The sequence below is a fragment of the Cryptomeria japonica genome, chromosome 3 (assembly GCF_030272615.1).
Source record: "Cryptomeria japonica chromosome 3, Sugi_1.0, whole genome shotgun sequence".
NCBI classification, from domain to species: Eukaryota; Viridiplantae; Streptophyta; class Pinopsida; order Cupressales; family Cupressaceae; genus Cryptomeria; species Cryptomeria japonica.
Window position 1 is genome coordinate 382,221,017 of NC_081407.1, and position 23,113 is coordinate 382,244,129.

Sequence of the window (23,113 nt, forward strand, 5' to 3'; positions counted from 1 at the left end):
AGCAAATGTAGTGCTACTCAGACAGATTAAGAAAACCTGTTGTTTTCTAATAATTATAGCAGAAGTAGATCCCTTAACCGGGTAAGCTCTAACAAGCTTGGTTACTCATTAAATCCTCTAGCAGGGTGGTCCATTAGCTTGTATTCTTAAATCCTTCAGCGAGGTTACTCCTAACAGGGTATTGTGCTTTTCATCAAGGCATATTTGTAAATCCCTTAACCAGGTGATTCCTAACCGGAATTAGTTCTTAACATGACTTATTGTAAAGCTTTAATAGGCTTGGCTCCTAACGGGGCAAACTTTAGAAGAGTTCAGATAGCTATCCTTGTGAGTCTCATCTCACTGTGGTTTTTACCTATTTGGGTTTTCCATGTATAAACATTTGTGTCAAGTGGTGAATGCTTTTGTGGTTACGATCTTATTTGTTGATTTGGTTAACTTCTGATAAGGCATGTTAAGTAGAAGTATTGAGAGATGAATATGTTGAGTTGTGATTAAGCATTGTTGATGTTTACAAGATTGAATTTGTTTACTGTTAAGTTGTCATAACAGTTAAACCGGTTGATGTCAAGTATTCTTATGAATATTGATCTTAACTGAGATATGTTTACTTTGTGTGATTTAATTTGAGTTTGGGAACTTTGTATCAGTTTTTCAATATACTGATTCACCCCCCCCCCCCCCCTCAGTATTCTACCAGATACTTATTCTTTCATCATACCATCAATTGGTATCAGAGCATTTCAGGTCCTCTTAATCTAAAAGCCTAACAACTTGAGGAAAAGATCTTGTAGGTCATGATGAAGAAAGAAGGTCCAAAGTTCAACAAAGATAACTATAGAATATGGAGTGACAAAATGAAGATTTACATTAAGAGTCTTAGTAGTCAGTATTGGGATCATATAGGAACTAAGTATATTACACCTAGTGGAATCTTGATTGATGATCAGAAGAAAGAACAACAAGAAAATCACCAAGCATTAGAGGCTATTATCGGTTCCCTGTCTAATGCTGAATATGTAGATGTTAATGGTCTTGAAACTGCACATGAAGTATGGCAAAAACTTGAAGAGATTTATAGTGGTGATGAACATGTTAAGATTACCAAAGAGGAGAGTTTAAGAGGAAAGTTTGATGACATGAGAATTTCTGAAGGTGATAATATCCAGCAATATGGTTGGTGAGATAAAGAGTGCAGGAGGGAAAGTGGAAGATGCCACAGTAATCAGTGAGGTACTAAGAACCCTTCTACTGGTCTATGCTATCCAAGTTGCAGCTATTCAGGAGCTGAAATCCATTGACAAGACAAAGGTAACTCTTGACTCTATTATTGGCAAACTTACTGCTTTTGAACTAAATGGCTATGATGGTAGTGTACAGAAATCAGAATCTATATTCAAAGCTTCTGTCTCTAACCCATATGTGAGAAGAAGGAGAGATACCGACCATAGCTATGAATCTAGATCTAGTAGAGATGCTTATGATGAAGACAACTTAGTGGAACTTGAATCATTGTTGGCAAAATGACTGCCTAGAGGCACTTGTAAATATAGAGGTAAGCTACCTTTAAAATGTTTTGCATGCAACAAGATTGGTCATATAGCAGCTAATTACCCTAATGGTGAAAATGAATAAAAGAGAGACAAATTTAAGAAGTATAAGGGTAAAGGCAAGAGAGATTGTCTTGTAGCTATTGACAGTGGTATTACTGATGAAGAATGTGATGATGATGCTAGTGAAGATATTGTGTTTGTAGCTATTAAGGAAGAAATATTAGATTAAAAGGCACTAGTATCCAGAATGGATAAATTTGATGATTGGATCATTGACAGTGGTTGTTCACATCACATAACCGGTGATTGGAGCAAATTTATTTCCCTGAAATAATTTGATGGCGATGTTGTTAGATTTGGCAATGAATCACCTTGTATGGTTAAAGGTAAGGGAATTATTTCTCTTAATGGGAAGAGTAGTGCTGATGATGTCTATTGGGTTGAAGGCCTAAAGCACAATATTTTAAGTGTGGCACAACTTAATGACAAAGGATACCCACAAGAATTTAGAAATGGTGTGTGCAAAATATTTGACAATAAAGGTGAATTGATTGCAACCGGGAAAGAGACCAGAAGTAATTTATTTCATCTCAATCCTAAAGTTAGCAACTATTTGATTGCAAAAATAGATGATAGCTGGCTTTGGCGTAGGAGATTTTGTCATATAAATTTTGACAATATTGCTAAAGTAAGCAAGTCTAAGGTAGTAAGAAGTCTGCCTCAGCTAGACAAATCGATTAATGCTCTATGCAAAGAATGTCAGCTAGGAAAGATGACTTCTTCAACTTTCAAGAGCAAATTCTTCTCAGCAGAGCACTTGTTAGATTTGGTTCATACAGATCGGTGTGGACCAATAAGAACAAGAAGCATTCAAGGTGACAAATAATTCATGATCTTCACTGATGATTGTTCAAAGATGATGTGGGTCACATTCTTGAAAGAAAAGAATGAAGCTTTTTGTAAATTCAAGGCATTCAGAGCCTTAGTTGAGAAAGAGAGTGGCAAAAAGCTAAAATGTCTAAGAATAGATCAAGGCAGTGAATTCACTTTTGTGTAGTTCAATAAGTATTGTGATGATAATAGTATCAAGCGACATCTTTCTACACCAAGGACTCCACAGCAGAATGGTATAGCAGAGAGAGACAATCGGTCAGTGGTTGAAGCTGCTAGGACTATGTTGATACAAGGAGGTGTAGCAAAAACATTTTGGAAAGAAGCTGTAAGTACAACTGTCTACACAATGAACCGAGTTCTAGTGAAGAGATGTAAGGACAAGACCCCATATGAATATTGGTATGGGAGATCACCTAATGTTAGCTATTTCAAGATATTTGGGAGCAAATGTTTTATCAAAAGAGGTGATTACACAAGCAAGTTTGAAGCTAAGAGTGATGAAGGCATATTTCTTGGGTATTCCACCAAGAGTAAGACCTATAAAAACTTCAACAACCAGACACAAAAAAATGTTGAGAGGGTTGATGTTCGTGTAGATGAATGTCCTGAAGTTTCAGATGTAACCAGTTCTGAGAAGAAGGATGAAGATCCTTGCATTTTGCTTTTGGAACCTGAAACTGTTAAATCAGAAATTGTTAAAGCAAATCTTGATGTACTTGTTCAATGAGAACAAACAAACTCGGAAGAAGATGATAATGAAGAAGCTGAACCTAAAAAGAATGATCATGTTATTCCTAGGTATGTGAGACTAAATCATAGTCCTGAACAGATAATTGGAGATAAGGATGTCAGTGTACTAACTAGAAGGAAAATAAGGGAAAACTCTTGCATGATCTCCACATTTGAACCTAGAAGTGCTAAGGAGGAATTTGGTGATGATCATTGGGTGAAAGCTATGGAGGAGGAGTTGGATCAAATTGAGAAGAACAACACTTGGACCTTGGTACCCCGACCAGTAAACAAGAATGTTATAGGTACTAAATGGGTGTTCAGAAACAAGTTAAATGAAGATGGTGTTGTAGTTTGCAATAAGGAAATATTAGTATGCAAAGGTTATGCGCAAGAAGAAGGAGAAGATTATGGAGAAACTTTTGCACCAGTAGCAAGACTGGAAGGTGTCAGAACATTACTTGCAATTGCAGCTCATAAGAAGTTCAAGGTATACCAGATGGATGTTAAGTCTGTATTCTTGAATGGGATACTGGAAGAAGAGGTTTATATAGAGCAACTTGATGGTTATACATTGACAGAAAAGGAAGACATGGTATGCAAATTGTATAAAGCTTTGTATGGATTAAAGCAGGCACCCAGAGCATGGTATGAATGACTTCATACTCATCTAATGAAGATAGGCTTTGCTAGAACCAGTGATGACAACAACATTTATCTCAAGTCTAAAGGAGATGAAATACTGGTCAATGAAGTACTTGTAGATGACATTATATTTGGAGGTAATGATGACATGAGTAATTATTTTGCAGATGAAATGAAGAATGAGTTTGATATGTCATTAGTAGGGGAAATAAAAAATTTCATAGGCTTACAGATACAACAGATGAAGATTGACATTTTCATTACTCAATCCAAGTATGTGAAAGAGGTTTTAAAGACTTTCGATATGAGTGACTGTAAACCAGTTGGAACCCCAATGGTTACGAGTTGTAAATTATCCAAGGAAGATGCATCTAAGTCTGTAGATGAAAAAGAATATAGGTCAATGATTGGCAAATTACACTATGTTGTTCACAGTCGATCAGATATTGCCCATGTAGTTGGTATTGTTGCTAGATTTGAGAAGAATCCAAAGGAGGCACATCTGATGGCAACCAAGAGAATTTTTAGATATCTGAAAGGCACAATTGACTATGGGTTATGGTATCCATATGGTGGAAATTTTGATTTGAAAGCATACACAAATGTTGATTGGGCAGGAAATATTGATGACCGAAAAAGTACTACCAATGGAGCATTCTTTCTAGGAGGAAGGCTAGTTTCATGGAGTAGTAAAAAGCAGAGTTGTACTTCAAAATCTACTGCTCAAGTTGAGTATGTAGAAACTTATATGAATTGCACACAAGCTACGTGGATGAGGCACATTTTGGAAGGTTTGAAGATGGAAATCTTAGAACCAATAAAGATTTTGTGTGATAATACAAGTGCAATAAACATTTCAAAAAATCTTGTTTTGCACGCAAGGACTAAGCACATTGAATTGAAGTATCACTTCTTGAGGGAAAAAGTTCAAAGTAAAGATGTTATCTTGGAGCATGTTTCTACCAAGGAGCAGCTTGCAGATATATTTACCAAACCTCTGCCTAAGACCACTTTCGAGTATCTTAGAAGTCAATTGGGGGTTGTCCCTCTTCATGAGGTTAGTTGAGCCTGATGTTGATTGCATCAGTCCCTAAATTACGTGTAGAATTTTACATGGATTGAAGAAGAAGTGGATGTATTCCACAGGGGGAGCATCAAGTTGCAAAATGATGTTGATGCACAGTGAGACCAGAATTACATGTTTTTACTTTCACTTTGGCATTGTTGTCAAAGGGGGAGAAGAATTATGTGTCTGATTAGTTGAACTAGTGGTAGGCTGAAGATAGATAGAGCAAGGTGAATACTTGGTAATGTAAACAAGGATTCCTATTAACCAATCTCAGCAGCAATTAGAGGCATTGCTATTTGTATTACCATCAATGCCAAAGGGGGAGATTGTTGGCATTTTGCATAGAGATTGCATTAATGATATGTTGTCATTGATGTCAATTGAACTGATAATGGTATTCATGTTATTGCTGATATTGTTGTTTTTGATATTAGCTAGTAACCGGTAAGAAGAGCTTTGTGGAAGATGTTGTAAACTGATATATAAAGTTTGTGAGTTGAACCGGTGAACCGGTGTAAAGGGTTAAACCTTTCTATGGAATGTAACCGATAAACCCTATCAGCTGTTAAACCCTAACCGATCAAGTTTGTTGGTTTATTATCTAATGCCCAGTAATGATGGAGACACGTGTGATCATTGTATGAGGATATGTTCAAATTATTTTGAAGCGTTTGTTTTTTGTCTAGTGAAGGGGAAAAGTGGATTGCATCTAATGCACAACGCGTGATGAGTTACAAAGTCTGATGAAGTGGTGATCATGGAGCGGTTAGAATTTTCTTGAAGAATGTGAAGATATTGTCATGATTTCTAATGGTCAAGATTGTACCGACTTGTTTGTAATCTTGATGATGAGAATTAGGTTTTTGTTGTGTTACCGACCTAATTGATTTGTATTTAAGGTCGATGAAGTTGTTTGTAAAGGTTGTTCGCAAGATTGATAGAAACCTGTTGAGTGTGTAGTTGCCTAACTAGTGAATGGATCTGCACTTTGAGTGAAGGCAAATTGAATCTTAAAATGATCTGATCAAGCAAATGTAGTGCTACTCAGACAGATCAAGAAAACTTGTTGTTTTCTAACAATTATAGCGTAAGTAAATCCCTTAACTGGGTAAGCTCTAACAAGCTTGGTACTCATTAAATCCTCTAACAAGGTGGTCCATTAGCTTGGATTCTTAAATCTTCCAGTGAGGTTACTCCTAACAGGGTATTGTGCTTTTCATCAAGGCATATTTGTAAATCCCTTAACCGGGTGATTCCTAATCGGAATTAGTTCTTAACATGACTTATTGTAAAGCTTTAATAGGCTTGGCTCCTAACAGGGCGAACTTCAAAAGAGTTCAGATAGTTATCCTTGTGAGTCTTATCTCACCGTGGTTTTTATCTATTTGGGTTTTCCACGTATCAACATTTGTGTCAAGTGGTGAATGCTTTTGTGGTTATGATCTTATTTGTTGATCTGGTTAACTTCTGATAAGGCATGCTAAGTAGAAGCATTGAGAGATGAATATGTTGAGTTGTGATTAAGCATTGTTGATGTTTACAAGATTGAAGTTGTTTATTGTTAAGTTATCATAACAGTTAAACCGGTTGATGTCAAGTATTCTTATGAATATTGATCTTAATTGAGATATGTTTACTTTGTGTGATTAAATCTAAGTTTAGGAACTTTGTATCAGTTTTTCAATATACTGATTCACCCCCCCACCTTCTCAGTATTCTACCGAATACTTATTCTTTCATCATACCATCAGACTGCTCCCACTAACATGAGTAGTCCATAGTCATCAATCCACATACATAAAATTTTCAAGAAAATCATATCGGATTGATGTTGTTCCAATATTCACTCACCTTAGAGCATGTAGGGGAATTACCCCTAGCTTACCTCTAAGATACTCAAAAGTATCCTTAGGTAGCGGCTTGGTGAATATGTCTGCAACCTGTTCCTTGGTTGGCACATATTGCAGTATAACTTCTTTGTCCTGTACCTGTTCCCTAAGATAATGATATTTTATTGCAATATGCTTGGTTTTCGAGTGCATTACCGGGTTTTTTGATATGTTAATGGCACTTGTATTGTCACAGTGTATCACCACCGGTTCAGTCACCTTTTCTTGGATACCTTCCAAGATCTACTTAATCCATACAACCTATGTACAGTTGATTATTGCAGCCACATACTCCGCCTCAGTTATGGATTGAGAGATACAATTATGTTTCTTGTTTGTCCATGATACAATCCTATCTCCAAGAAAGAATGCACCTCCACTAGTGCTCTTTCTGTCATCAATGTTCCCTGCCCAATTTGCATCGGTGAAGACACTTAAGTTGAAATTTCCCTTATGTAAATACCAGAGACCATACTCATAAGTCCCCTTAAGGTATCTGAATATCCTCTTAACTGCCACCATATGAGTCTCTTTTGGATTTGCAACAAATCTAGCAACCAAGCCAGCTACTTGTGCTATATCTAGTCTACTATGCACTGCATACTACAACTTGCCGATCATGGATCGGTATAGTGTCTCATTCACTTCATTAGCCTCATCATTTTTGGAAAGCTTGCAACCTGTAACCATCAGAGTTCCAATAGTTTGGAGTCTTCCATTCCAAAGGTCTTCAATATTTCCCTTATATATTTGGTCTGGCTAATGAATATGCCATTCTTTCGCTGAGAAACTTGAAGACCAATGAAGAATTTTATTTCACCTATCATGGACATTCCAAATTATTTATTCATTTCTTTTACAAAACCTTTTCTCATTTCATCATCTCCAAAGATGATGCCATCTACAAAAATCTCTGCAATCAGATGTTTTCCTTCTTTTCCATTCTTCAAATACAAGTTACTGTTGTCACTGGTTCTCATGAACCCTATACTTATCAGGTATGAGTGCAGTCTCTCATACCAAGCTCTTGGTCCTTGTTTTAGCTCATACAAAGCCTTTTTCAGCTTACACACCATATCTCTTCCATCTTCTAAAGCAAACCCTTCTGGTTGCTCAATGTACACTTCTTCCTATAGAACACCATTCAAGATTGCCGATTTGACATCCATTTGGTAGACCTTAAACTTCTTGTAAGTAGCATAAGAAAGCAAGATTATGACCCCTTCCAGTCTGGCCACCAGTGCAAAGGTATCTCCGTAATCCAACCCTTCTTCCTGTGCATACCCTTTGTAGACTAACCTTGCTTTCTTTCTTACTACTTGACCAGTTTCATCCATTTTGTTTCTGAACATCCACTTGGTGCCTATCACATTTTTGTTCTTCGGTCTGGGACAAGGGTCCAGGTTTCATTTTTCTCAATCTTCTCTAGTTCTTCATCCATAGCTTTGATCCATTATTCATCTTTTAGAGCCTCCTTTTCTATTTTGGGCTCAATTTTAGAGAGCAGATAGGTACTCTCCCTTTCTTTTCTTCTAGTCAATACTCCTACATTTTTGTCACCAATAATATTGTTAGTAGGATGATTGTTTCTGACATACCTTGGTTGTACCGGTTCATTTCTTGGAGCTTCTTCTACTGATTGTGCAAGTTCTACTTCACATGTTTCCTCATTTGCAGCTACATTAGGATTCTCTACAGTAGGTTCGACCGATACAATGTAATCAAATCCTTGATAGTCCTCTGGTTCACTCTTACTGTGCTGTTCATTTTTCTCAGAGAACTCATCTACTTTGACATTTGCACTTTCCACAATCTTACTAGTCCTTTTGTTCAAACATTGATATGCTTTACTCTTTGTGGAGTAACCTAAGAAGGTTCCTTCATCACTCTTAGGATCAAACTTTCTAGAGTGCTCATCCCTCTTGAAGTAGCACATGATTCCAAATACCTTGAAGTAACTCACATTGGGTGAGTATCCACACCATAATTCATTGGGAGTCTTATTTGTCCCCTTCTTCTATTTGTCCCCTTCTTCACCTGTATCCAGTTCAAGGTATACACATCAGTACTCACTGCCTCTCTCCGAAAGACATGTCGAATATCCTTCTATATCATCAGAGTCCTTGCACAATCAATTAGAGTTTTGTTTCTTCTTTCAGCAACTCCATTCTGCTGAGGTGTTCTGGGTGCATACATCTGCCTCATAATCCCCTATTCTTCACAATAATTTATGAACTCTTGAAAGATGAACTCTCCTCCTCTATCCAATCTCAAACATTTCAGACTCTTACTGGTTCCTCTCTCCACTCAAGCCTTGAAGACCTTGAACATGTGAAAGGTTTCAGATTTTTCTTTCAAGAATACAACCCACATCATTCTTGAGAAATCATCTACAAACAACATGAAGTACCGGTCCCCATAGAAACTCTTAGTCCTCATAGGACCACACAAATTTGTATGCACTAAGTCCAGCACATTCTCAGATGAATAAGATTTGATGTTGAAACTAGATCCGGTCAACTTTCCTAGCTGACAATCTTTACACATAACATTCTCAGGTTTCATAATGTCAGGCATACCTTTGATAAACTTTATTCTACTGACCTTTGGTATGATATCAACATTAACATGAGACAATCTTTTATGCCACAACCAATTGTCTTCTACCTTTGCCATTAGGCAACTTCCTACAGTGGTGTCTAGGTAGAACATATTACCTTTAGTTTGTTTATCGGTAGCAATCAAACCTCCTAATTTATCACTTATTTTGCATATTCCTTCATTAATATCCAATCGATAACCCTTATTGTTAAGTTGTACAACACTTAATAGACTATACTTTAGGCCTTCTACCCAGTAAACATTTTCACAATTGGTTTTACCATTTAGGGCAATAGATCCCTTACCTTTTACCGCATAGGGAGCATCATTTCTGAATCTCACCAATCCTCCATCATAGTCCTCCATGCTGAGGAATTTATTCCTATCACCAGTCATGTGGTGAGTGCAACCACTATCAATTACCCAGTCTCCACAATGGTTTGAACTGGAAATCAGTGCCATATCACTTTCCTCTATGCTATCTTCCTTTACCACTACAAATGCAATCCCTTCTCCATCAGATCCTTCTGATTCTTCATCGGTAACTCCTCCTTCTACAAGATAGAAATCCTTCTTGCTCTTCTTTTTGTATCTTCTAAATTTATCCTTCCTATCATTGTTAGGACATCTGGATACAATATGACCTATTTTATTGCATGAGAAACATTTCAGGGGTAGTTGGTGCAGGAGCACCCATGGCGTAAGGAAAATATATGGTCAAATTCATCATTTGAAATATAATTTATATTTGAAGGTCATTTATAATGTATTTGAATCCATTTGTAATGATTTGTAAGACTTGGAAGCCTAAAAATGTAAGCAAGTCCTGATTATGTCCTAGTTGTCCATATAGGCCCTTATAGGTCAAGATGGTCAAAATTGTATAAAAGGCCATGAGAAGGCTATCAAGTATGTAAAAGGTATTAAATAGATTATTTGGACATGTTTATGAAGTTTTTACAATTTGGAGAGTCATTAGGAAAAAGTGTCAAAGTTGCAAGAAAATTGCAAAAGTGCAACATTTGCAAAAATGTAAAAGTGCAAAAATTGCACATAAAGTTGTAAAATGGAAGATGAAGGGTCATAAAGGTAGTTTGATGGTTTATAACTACCAAAGAGTCTATAAATATGTTTTATTGGTCGAACCAAATCATTATTGGAAGAATAGAGAAGAAAGGAGAACATTTTGGATACATTTGGTGCATTCTACTATTGTTATTTTGGTTGGCTTTCCAGTTTTTGTGTTAGTTCCAGGCCTTGTACGACCATGTATGGCCTGGAAACCTTTGTATATGTAAAATGGATAGTTGGATATGTTAATTTCCTTTCTTTTCCTTTTTTTTTGGAGTTATTATGTTTAGAAATGAAGAAGATATGGAAGTTTTGGTGAAAGTTGTTAATTGCAGATTTGATACTTCCTGAGAACAGTCACATTGCAGCGTATGGTATGAACTCATATGATATTATTAAGACCTCTAAATAGACTTATTGGAAATATATGTGAATCATATTTCTTTTCCCTTTGGTTTGAGGCATTTTTCTTTTTATTTGTGGAAGTTATGAAGATTTTGGTGAAAACTGGTTTTAAACTGTCTTAAATGGAGTTGTTGGAAAGGGTTTGTACTTATCTTGTGATTTCACCATTGGAAAAATTAATGAATTGAATATTATGAAAGTAGACTCAGAGGGATTTCATTTGAGTATGGTATTGTTTTATTTTGGTTAAGTATTTGTTGTGAAATATAATGCCCTAGCAGGCAGCAAACATACATTTTCCAGATTTATGACAGTCAAAATTGGTCTCGGTACAAAGATGATAAATTTTTATTGCACCGTTGGATCGTTCTAAATTTTGGATATGGGTTTAAAAACCTAGTTTTCTACAGTCTCACCAAAGAGATCTTCCAAATATGATCAGGTTTTAAAGTTATTAATAACTGAGTACGGGTATATCAAACTGTCATTAACCGGGACAGCATAATGCATTGTTTTGGTCTTGATTAATGTTCAAAGGGTTGTAAAATGATATGATGGATTTGATATTGTATTGGTTGGTTGATATTAATATTGTTTTGGACTGTAGAATAATGATTATGATCATATTATGCCTCTAATACAAGTGAAGATGTTGTGTTGAGATTGAAACTCCATGTTGATTTGGGATTCTTGAAGGGTTTTTCATGATGCTCCGCATTAGTAGTTTACCTATGTACTTCCCTTTTCCTCTTGGAAGCCTTCTTTCTATTAGAGCTTCAAGTTCATCTTGTTCTTGTTCTTCAGATAACAAGCTATCATGTTCATGAGAATGATCGATTCTTGTAGCATAAGTACTTCCAATTTCTTTTCTTCTCATTGTTGGTGCAAGTGTCATGGAAGATTTGAAGGAAACATCAATCTTAGGCATACGATTACCATAGTTTCTTAGTTCAAAGGAAGCCAAATTACCGATCAGGGAGTCAAGTGTAACATTAACTGTTCCCAAAGATCTGAGTTTCTGAATAGCAGAAACCCTTATGGCATATTGTGGTAGCAAGGTTCTCAAAATTTTACTAACCACATCATCTTCTTCAAATTTTCCTCTAGCACTTCCGATGGAATTTACCACATCCTTTATTCTTTTGTTGTACTACTCTATATTTTTTACTTCTTGCATCTCATCTCATCAAATTTGCCTCTTAAGCTGTCCACCTTAGCCTTTTGTACATGAGGATCTCCTCCATAAACAGTCTTCAACTTGTTCCACATCTCATAGGCTGTTGTCAGATCTTGAACCTTAACATACTCGTTATCTGATAGAGTACTAGCAATCACATCCATAGTTGTGATGTTATCTTATTTCTCTTTGATCTGATCTTCAGTGAGAACACCTGTAGGTTAATTGTACTCTATGATTACATGATTCCAATATTGATCTCCTAGGGCTCTTAGGTAGAGCTTCATTCTACCACACCATAATGAGTAATATTCCTTAGAAAACTTGGGGCCTTCCTTTCATATCATCTTGGATCTTTCCTTAAGCTGTTAAGCTCTTCTAAATCTAAGGACCAGGGCTCTGATAACAATTGTTAGTCCCAATTGGTGCTGAGAGGGGAGTGGTGAATCAACACTATACTAGTTTGTTATCATATTTAAACTTAATTAAAACTTCTATTCAAACTTAACACTTATCAGTACGAGCAACATTTAATAAGAAGTATGCATACATAAAATCAAACACACATGACTACCAAGTTTTATCACGTGGAAACCCAAATGGGAGAAAACCACGGTGTGAGTAGAAGCTCGCAAAATCTGCACTCTTTTGGAGTACGCCTAGTGAGGAGCCATCCCTGTTAGGAGATTACAAAGACACTGTTAGGTGCCACCTGATTAAGGGATTTTCTTTAAGGCATGTTAGAACCTTTACCCTATTAGAGGTAGCCTTGTTAAAGGACTTAGGATCATCATTTAAGATGTCACACGGTTAAGGGATTTTATAAAGGGACCTATTAAAGTCCACCCAATTAAGGGATTTTACTGTTGTAGTTATTAGAAAACAACAAAGACAATGATCTGTTGTAATAGCTACTCTTAGCTTGATTAGATCCAAATGAAGCTCTTCAGTTTGATCACTGGTTACACTAACTATGCACTCTACTGGTGCTTTGCATTCTTTCTCTTCTCTTCACACAATCCGAGCTCTGCTTTCCTATCCTTCATTACCACCCTTTGATCTTGCTTATTTTATCCAAACCCATCTCTTGATCTTGATCAAAATTATTGATCAAAATCAAGGACATAAAATGCAAAAAACCTCTTGACATGTCCATTCCTTTGGATCACATGACATTAATTACACCATATCCTTGCTTTATATTGTTATATGTAGTCCCTTTGCTTAGATTGACATGTTATCCTATTGCGAGATATTCCTTGGAATCGCATAAGCCTTCACCATCATTCACCTATTCATTCATAATTTGTTAGTTCATTCACTCGCTCAAAATCCCTTTTACCTTGCTAAACACTAGGGGCAAACACTCAAAAAATCCTAAAAAAACATAAAATGTCCTGAAAAAATCCTAAAAAAACATAAAATGTCCTGAAAAAAATCCTAAAAAATCCTAAAATGTCCTGAAAAAACCCTAAAAATCATAAAATGTCCTTAAAAAAATCCTAAAAAATCCTAAAATGTCTTGAAAAAAATCCTAAAAATCACAAAATGTCCTAAAAAAATCCTAAAAAGTCCTGAAAAAACCCTAAAAAATCAAAACATTAAAAAAAAACCCTAAAAATCATAAAAAAATTTCATCAAAATCTAAAAACATTTCAAAGACACAAACACTTTGTACAAGCACAATCAAAACATTAAGAAGACAAACAACTACCTATCAACTTATCAAATCAAACACCTTAACTATGGACAAAAATCATTTTAGCATAACACATAATGTCTATTTGTTTGATTATGTGTTTTGATTGTTTTGATTTTATCTTTGGTGACATGTCTTTTATCCTTTCCGAGATGTCTCTGACTAGAGATTTTATCTCCAGGATGTCTTTGACTAGAAAGGAGAGGATGGGGCATCTTCACCTGCTTGTTGCTTGTGGATTGTTCCTTAGTAATATGATGACTCGTCTTAGGACATGATCATCTAAGATCATCGAGGACATATGGGTCTCATGTGAACTGGGGCATTCCTTGACTGTTTGATGTGTTTTCTTTCACTCACTTGGTATTGAATCATTTGGGTCTAATCTATATCCAGATGGGTTTTTCCATTTGCCATAATAAGCTCGATGATGATTTAAGAACTTAAAAAAGCACAAGAGTTCTCATCATCCTTTTTATCATCATCCATCCTCTTACATCTTCTCATCACTTGCATCTCCTTTCATCGCCTGTCATATCAATCATTTCTCTCTATTATTTTCTTTCTTCATCTTCTCATCTTCAATCATTTCTTTCATCAATTTCTTCATCCTCCATTTTTCAAAGAGATCAATCAAATTGCTTTATTCAACTAATGCATTTCTCTTATTCAATTGCTTTATCAAATCAATTAACTTGCTTCTCATAATCAAATTTCCCCAATCAATCAATAATTGGATCACCTTATCTTTCTCTAGCATCCATATTTATCAGCTTAATCAACTCAATTATCTTATCATCTTGGATATACTGATCATTTCCATCAATTGTTCAGTTACGCCTCATCAACTGTGCGTTTCCATCAAATGTACATCTCAACTTAATCACTTGCGCAATATAAATCATCCAATCTTCTCTCCCCCAATCTATCGAGAGATCAATCTCCATTATAATCTATTCGATCAATCTCTCGAGGGGGCATATAACCAATCAATAATCCCTACCAGGATATCTCTAGGGCATGTATAGGTTAATCATTTTCTTTGAAACAACGCAACAAGCTACATTGTCTCAAAGAGGGGCAAAAAGTAGACACATATTTTTTCATTACAATTTCCTTGTAATTAAACTTAATTTTTCCCATTATCAAGTGGATCCTTATTGTATAATATTCTTATTATTGATTATTATTCTTCATTACATTATAATATTCATTCATCAATATTCACTATTTCATGATTTCTCATTATATCATAATAGTCATAATATATTATTAATTCATTATAATCCATTAATGTGTTATATTATTAAAACTATTTTCCAAACCTCCTACATATCAAACTTCATTTTATATTTATCACCTCCCACTCTTACCCATTTCATCCACTTATTGAATATGAGATAAACACTCTTCATTTCTACATCAATCCTTTATCCCACATTCGTCTTGATATTGGATTCACCCTCGAGGACAACTGTAAAAACCCAACCCCCTCTCTCATTTGAGGCTATCTAGCCATCTAGAAATCTAGCAATTAGTTCACTTTTTGTATTCTTCTCTTGCATTTCTCTTTCTTTATCTTTCTTTGCATTCTTCATCTCAAATCTCCAATAAATCATAGCTTCTTGTGCATGCTTCTGAGAGCCATTTTAGTTATAGTAGATCTTGATTTAAGGAGTGCAATGGAGTAGATTTTTGTAACATGCATGTATGTTTCTAGCTTAAATTTTTGTATGTGTGTGATTTGCAGGTACTTCATTGTTGGATGTTGGAAGAAGCTAAATCCACGATTTAGTTTCCTATTTCCTCCATCTACAAATTGATTTGAGATCAAGTCTAGTTTCAAGAAGGACACATCCTATAGAAGACAAATATGATCAAAATATCTGGTTTCAAGAAGGATACATCTTGTATAAGACAAAGATAGATGATCACGTCTGGTTTCAGGAAGGACAAATCCTGTATAAGACAAATGATGAAAATTGGATGAAAGATGAAAAATGATGAAAGTGAAGAATAATTGGTTGATAGATAGAATAGTTGAGGTGAGGAAATGAAAGAATTATAGATGAAAATATTGGAATTAAGTGATGAGAGAGACCATGTTAAATGAATGAATGATTAGAAAGAATTGAAAAGGTTGCTCCAAGAAATGATGCTTGATGAGAGAATGATATGAAGAGACAACCAACATGATAAGATGAAAGATGGAATCACAAACGTTTGTGTCTTTATTCATAATGCAATATATATTCATCACTGAGCCTTATTATGTAACAATAAAGTCGTGCACATCAGGGTATAAGGAACCAAGCTGTAAGGATATCTCATTGTAGAAACAAACACATAGCACACAAGGAGTGAACCCTCCATTATGGGAATAGTGCAAGGGGTCAAGGTATGTGCGATAGGAGTGAATCCTCCATTCTGGGAATAGCGCTAAGTGTCGAGGTAGCCATATTGATCTTCTTGCCAAGGATAAGTGTTTCTTGATAGGATGATTGTTTGATAGGATGTCCATTGTAGGAAAGATGTATCCATTAGGACATGATATCTCATAGGGTGCCTGTTTTAGGAATGATGTATCCATAAATGCATGTTTTTTGATAAGGATGCTTAAACTGATAGGCACTGATCAATTAAGTTATAGACTAGCTTGGTAATTTGTCTGTTGATGCATGATTTGTTAAGCTCAATGTTTCGATTTGTTTTGCATTTTACGTCTGCTCAAATGTTTGTCTTTGCAAATGATAATTTATTGTGAATTATGATTAATAGATTGTATTTGGAATTTTTGATTGTTTTTCTAATTTTTTTTTATATTTAAGATTTTTTGAGGATCGCATTTGAATGTTTTTGGATTTTCGATGTTTTTTGTATTTTTATGATTTTTTCTGCTTTTTTGATGTTTCTTGGTTTTTTTTTTCAGGATTGTATTTGATTTTTAGGATTTTTTTAAGGACTTTTTTTTATTTTTATGATTTTTTCAGGACTTTTTTTTATTTTTCGGATTTTTTTCAGGACTTTTTATGCTTTTTAGGGATTTTCTTAGGACATTTTTAGATTTTTATGATTTTTTGGATTAGAAGCAAGATGTATTTATTTGCCTCCAGTGTTTAGCAAGGCAAGCAATATTATGAATGGATGAATGGATTGTTCAGGTGGAGATGGATAAGAGAAAGTGGAGGTAGCTTATTATGGAATCAGAGGTGAGTTGATTTCCAAGGACTATCTCATGATGGATAACATGAAGGGACATATCAGGAGATTTTTGTAACCATATTTTTGCATTTTTATTCTTGTCCTTAGTTTTGATCAAGATCAAGGATGGGAAAAGGGATATGGATAGGAGATAGGATATGGATAGATGAAGCAAGATCACAGATAGTGATGAATGATGGAGGAAAGGAATAGATAGGATAAGGAATATGGACTAGAAGGTACTGATATGGTGAAGAAGAGAGGATGCCTAATGATTATGAATATTCTTAGAAATTAAAAAATAAGATGGACGCAGATAGTGTAATGGGAATTGGAGGAAGGATAGAGTGGATGAAACTTGCCCCCAAGTGTAGAGGTCTCCATTTGCAAAAAGGGTGATATGTGAGAACATCACAACATCTAACGCCACCTGATTAAGTGTTCTTGAAAATTTCAAAGATAAAGACCCAACCCACACTTAGAACCTCCAGAACATTCAACCGAACATATCTAGGTTAATGCATTTTATAGATCGTTACAATAGTTAGAGAAACTTAAAAAAAATAGACATAATAACATTCAAACTATATCACAGTGATTTACGTGGGCAAAATTCTTTCGAGAGAAAAACCGCACACTCCAAAAGCCGCCCAATATATTATTCAACAATAAAAAATAGATTACAATATACTTGCAGAGAAAGCTCTTCACAGTAATACCACTAATTAGATATTCAAAGGTAACTCAATATCCATAAGACTCTTACACACAACCTCTATCTCACACACCTCATGTATAAGAGATACAATACAAGAAACCATCAAACTATATTACAAAACCATGGGCTAAAACCATCCAATAAGGTGTATCTAACCTTATCTCCCTTCTAGATGCCCTTTGATGTGTTAAAAAACACATCAACATGTGCCCCTCCCTTTTACAACTCATTTATGTGCCCAATACAAATTATATTTCCTATTTCAGGAGTACAAAACTTTTGGAGGCCATAACTTGCGAACCGTGTGTCTAATTGACGAATTGTTTGAAGTGCCAAAAATCTCGTGAAGTGCTCTATTACCTCTTAAACTTTTAATTGCACCCCTACAAAATGGAAACTTTAATATCTTCAAAACTAGCTATGATCTTGTGATGAAGCTTTAACAACATGCTTATCTAGCCAGCCAGAAGCTTTTGGGAGAATTTCACACCATTTCGTGCTCAAATGAAAACTTACTATAAATAGTAACCTTGTGTAAATTCAAGGTTGAGACACCATTTTTCCCAACATTCTCCCACTTTTCAAACACCTTGCAAGAGCAAATGGAGTATCAACGCAATGAATCAATTGCTAGGGGCCATAAGGCCCATAGACTCCTAACATCATCTGAACTTCTCTATGTTCATAACCTTAGTTAAAGAATCTACAAAATTCATCAAAGTTTCTACCTTAACCAGCTTCACCCTACCATATTCGACCATATCTTTGACAAAATGATATTGAACATCAATGTGCTTAGTCTGGGCATGAAATGTCGAGTTCTTAGCTAGGCAGATCGCACTCTGACTATCACAATAAGTTGTCATGACTCCTTGTTTTATTCCAATGTCTAAACACAGTCTCTTAAGACAAATGAATTCTTTACAAGCATAAATAGCTGCCATATAATCTACTTCTGTAGTAGACAAAGCAACCATGACCTATCACTTACTCATCCAGCTAATTGCACCACCAAATAAAGGAAACACATAAGCACTGGTGGATCTTCTGCTATCAATTTCACTTGCCCAACGTGAATCCACATAACCATGAATATCAAGGGAAATCATGTCTCCAACTAAATTACCATGATGACACAAAGAATACTCTGAGGTACCCTTCAAATATCTGAAGACTCTTTTGGCTGCATCCCAATGAACTCTACCAGGATTAGACATATATTTGGAAAGAACTCCCCCTACTTGGGCAATGTCTGGTCTAGTACAAATCGTAGCATACATCAAACTTCCAACTACACTCTAGTAAGGCACTCTTCTCATGTCTTACATCTCCGATGGGGATGTAGGACAATCCGCAACAGATAATTTTGTTCCAACTATAAAAGGAACACACAATGGTCTACAATCCTACACGTTGAACCTCTGTAACACTAAATTCACTTACTCTAGCAGCGAGCTGAGACTTTAGTTCTGAAATCATACCTTTCCCTTTACCAATGAATAACATATCATCAACATACAATGCAATGTACATGAAATGATCACCATCAAATTTATAATAAATACATTGATTTGATTTAGAATGCTCAAATCCCAAACTCAACACATACATATGAAATTTCTGGTACCACATCCTAGGACTATGTTTGAGGCCATACATGGATTTCTTTAATTTATAAACCAAATTACTTTGACCTTTTACCACATAGTGCTTTGGCTGTGTCATATAATTATCCTCCTCCAAATCACCATGAAGGAAAACAGTTTTCACATCCATTTGCTCAACCTCTAAATCGTAAGTAAAAACAATAGAAAGCAAAAATCTAATGGATGTCATTTTTCCAACAGGAGAAAATATCTCACCATAATCAACACCGTCAACCTGAGACTAGCCTTTTGCAAACAACCTCGCTTTATACTTCTCAATGATTCCATATGAACCAATCTTTTTCTTGAACACCCATTTACAACCAACAAGTTTTCATCGTTCAGGCAATGGTACAAGATCCCAGGTGTCATTCTTTTTCAAAGTTGTCATTTCTTCTTCCATAACAATCTTCCAGGATTCTACATCATTCATACACAATGCCTCTTCTACAGATTTGAGTTCATCCATATTAGTATTCAAAGCAAAAATACATCTCCAATTATCAGGTGAATACCTTTTAGGCGGTTGTCTATGTCTTGTAGACCTTCGAACAAGTTGAGTTGGAGGTTCTTCCTCCTCTTTTGAAGATTCAGAGCTAGACGAGCTCTCCTCAACTTCCTGCCAATCTAAGGGTCTCGATTCAACTCTTTCAGGTGTAGAAGGGAATTGAATCACATCTTCCTTTTTAGTTTGTTTTGGTTGTAATGTAACAAAAAGAGACTTAATTTATCTAAAAATAACACTTCTACTATGAATTACCTTTTGTGCAACAGAGTCCCAAAGCTTGTATCCTTTCACACCATAACTTTACTAGGTGAAGATACATTTCACAACCTTGTTCTCTAACTTTGTCCGCTTCTCCTTTGGCATGTGTGCATATGCCTCGCAACCAAAAACTCTAAGATGTTTCAATGAAGGCTTATGACCCGACCATGCTTCCATAAGCGTTTTATCAACAAGGGTTGATGTTGGAGACCTATTAATTAGGTAGCAAGCAGTGGCAACAACTTCAACCCAAAAATTTTGTTCTAGACTAGCACCACTCAACATACATCTAGCCTTCTCCATCAATTTCCTATTCATTCTTTCTACAACTCCATTCTACTGTGAAGAATACAGAATTGTCTTCTATTTGTTATTGCCACAGTCTTTACAAAATCTATTAAAATCATTAGAGAAAAAATCACCACCATTATCAGTCCTCAAACATTTAATTTTCTTTCCAATCTGCAACTCAACCATTGCTTTATATTCTTTAAATCGACTTAAAATTTTAGATTTACTCTTTAGAAAATATACCCATATTCTACCAAAATCATCAATAAATGAAACATAATATGTGGATTTTCCAATCCAAGGAACATCTACAGGACCAAACACATTAGAATGAATAGATCCAAAACACCACAAGTTTTATGAGAACTCGAGTAAAAGTGAATGCGGTTTTGTTTTCCATAAATGCAATGCTCACATAAATCAAAGTCAAGTTTACAATCATTCAAACCTCAACAAGTTTTTTTATTTTTCAAGGTCCTTAGACCCTTTTCTCCAATGTGGCCAAGCCTCTGGTGCCATAACATAGCCTTATCTGCAGGTAACTTTTCTTCAGAAGAAAGAGCACCCTTAGTTACCAAAAATCCATTTCCATTTGCTGAAGGAGAAACCCTCAAATCTTCCATAGATTTACTTTTTACAGAAGTGCTATTACACTCAACACTATATGCATATAGCTTATACAAAGTGTGGAACCTGACACCTCTAGAAATTACCATAACACCCTTAATCATATTACATCCTACTTTAGAAAAGACTACCTGCACACCCACATCTATCAGTTTGCTCACAAATAACATATTTCGTTTTAAACCAGGGATATGCAGCACACCATTAATCCTTTTTATTCTACCATTAGAAAACCTGATTCTAACTTTACCTTGACTAGCAATGTCTAAATGTAAATCATTACCCAAGTACACCTTACCTCTATTGAATTCTTCATATTCAGAAAATCGATCTCTATTGGTAGTCATATGAAAAGATGCACCTGAGTCAATTAACCAAGCATCATTACCTACATAAGTCACCAAAGCTGCAATGAATGCATCACCATCTTCCTTCTCGAACTTAGAATCAGAATCAAACTTCTTCTTTTCTTCTTTGCAGTTCTTACGGATGTGACCTGATTTACTACAATTCCAGCAAATGACTTTGGACTTTCTAGGAGATTTCGATCTCCCTCTCGATTTGGACTTGTCACACTTCTCATTCTTCTTGCCTTTCTCCTTAGGCCTTCCACGAATAGTTAGGGCTTCCTTCGAATTAAGGGATACTTCCTCCACATCTCTTCACCAAGTAGGGCACCCACCATATATTCAAACAACAGAAGTACTACCGATAGCCATAACAAGAGAATCCCACGAATCAGGCAAAGAACAAAGAAAGATCTGACATTTCTCCTCTTCGTTCATCTTAATACTGATATATACTAACTGAGCCACCAACATATTGAATGCTTCCAAGTGGTCTGCAACTCGTCCACCCTATAATTTTTTCCTCAAAAAAATCTGATTTAATAAAGATTTCGCTTGATACATTTCACCAAGATTCTTTGTAGAGTTTTGTTTGTGGACACTGATCAGAACATAGTCTTCCAAGAACAATATAACTAGACCCTTGGCTTTTCGATCCATAACATCATACTGAGCCATCGCAATAGGATTTGAGGGCCTTTGGACATTCACATCAACACCATCCCATAGATCTCAATCTATTAGCAAATCTTCCATCTTCAACTTCCACATCTCAAAATTCGTTCCATTAAATTTCTCCACCTCTATTTTCCTTAACGAACTTGCCATCTGAACATTCCTGCAACAAGATCAAAAAGTGTCTTCTGCACAAGCTCCCACTCAAATCTAGATTAGTTCAAAAAACTCAACAACCCACAATTGAAACCAAAGGTGATCAAGATCTGATACCACTTGTAAGGAAGTCAAATAATGGAACAACTTCCTACATTAACCTTGAGAGGAGGGTAATGCAAAAACTTTTACAGATTGTTACAACAGTTACATAAACTTAATAGAAATAGACATAATAACATTCAAACCATAACATAGTGATTTACATGGAGAAAACCCTTTCGGGAGAAAAACCCCACAATCCAAAAGCCGCCCAATATATTATTCAGCAATAAAAAATACATTACAATATACTTGCAGAGCAAGCTCTTCACAGGAGTACCACTAATCAGAGATACAATCTCCATAAGACTCTTACACACAACCTCTATCTCACGCACCTCATATATAGGAGATACAATACAAGAAACCGTTAAATGGTATGAAAAAACCATGAGCTAAAACCACCCAATAAGGTGTAGCCGACCTTATCTCCCTTCTAGATGCCCTGTGATGTGTTAAAAAAAACATCAACACTTGTCCCTCCCTTTTACAACTCATTTATGTGTCTGATACAAAGTATATTTCTATTTCAAGAGTACAAACTTCTAGAGGCCATAACTTGCGAACCGTGTGGCCGATTGACGAACCGTTTGAAGCGTCGGAAAGCTCGTGAAGTTCTCTATTGCCTCGTAAACCATTATGCTGTTTATGGCCACTTTTTATGGAATTTAGGAGGGTATAAAGTCCCTAAAATTAAGTTTAAGCTTTTAATTGCACCCCTCCAAAATGGAAACTTTAATATCTTCAAAACTAGTTGTGAACTTGTGAGGAAACTTTACTGACATGCTTATCTAACTAACTACAAGCTTCTGAGAGAATTTCACCCCATTTCATGCTCTAATACAAACTTAC